The following is a 1055-nucleotide window of genomic DNA, read 5'->3' on the forward strand; positions in this document are numbered from 1 at the left end:
GTGTGTGTGTGTGTGTGTGTGTGTGTGTGTGTGTGACTGACAGACAGAGACAGACCCATGGGGTGGACTCTGCTGCTTTCTTGTAGTTGCTTTATGAATCATACGTCTTGACTGGCTCACATCAGTCATGACTGGGGACTTGAGAAGACTGAGGCCAAAGGCTGTGTGAACTTCGAGCACAAAAGAACAGAACAGAACCACACGTCTTTGTTCCATGTTCTCAAAGTGCTAGCCAAGTTGTAGAATAAACACCCCAAAGTTTAGCTCACCCTCCCGCGCCCCCTTCTTCCTAGAGCCAAGTCTGGAATCAACCCTCCATTTCTATTCCTGTTGTTGAGGACAAGACACGCATTTGTGTTGGTAGTTTGTGGTGTTTGGTCTCCTTTGTGTCGAATTGTATCGGAGCTGACACATCTCTCATGTCTGCGTCTTGCCTCCTACCTGAAATTCTCTGCGGCTTTTCTGCAACTGCCAGCGAGAGAAGAGACGGGAACAGCCAGACGGTTTTTATTTCATCATCTCAGATCATGATACTGCCTACCTCACCTACACTCTCTTTACCACTTTGCCACCCTCTACCATTTTTTTCTGTGTGTGCACTCACATGGTTATGGTAAAGGTAAAAATAAAAAAAGGAACAGGTAAAGCAAAAATAATAGAGAGTATTCAGCAAAACATGTCTGAGGTGTACTCTCCATCAAAGCAGTAATCGCAGCAGGGACTGTTATTCTGGCAGATATCTGCTTCACTATCTGTATTGTAATTCTCTGGCTTTCTCATGCATGTGAACGCTTTACTATCCCTCACAGGGCAGAGCAAGAGACTATGACACCAGGTTTTAGTATTTGTCAAAAGAATGAAATGCCTTTTTGGAGTGATTGACTTTCTGTCTCTTTGGAGTTTGTATATAAGAGTATATCCTGTTCTGTTGTGCAAAGTACAAGCTCTGTGAAACAGACCGCTGTGCTCTCAACTCTCCCTCTGTTCCCGAACAGAAGTTAGAACAGTTGGTGCCCCTCAATAAGTTATACCACCATCATCCCACCCCAGGAACA

Source organism: Etheostoma spectabile, chromosome 2, assembly GCF_008692095.1.
Source record: "Etheostoma spectabile isolate EspeVRDwgs_2016 chromosome 2, UIUC_Espe_1.0, whole genome shotgun sequence".
Classification (NCBI taxonomy): domain Eukaryota; kingdom Metazoa; phylum Chordata; class Actinopteri; order Perciformes; family Percidae; genus Etheostoma; species Etheostoma spectabile.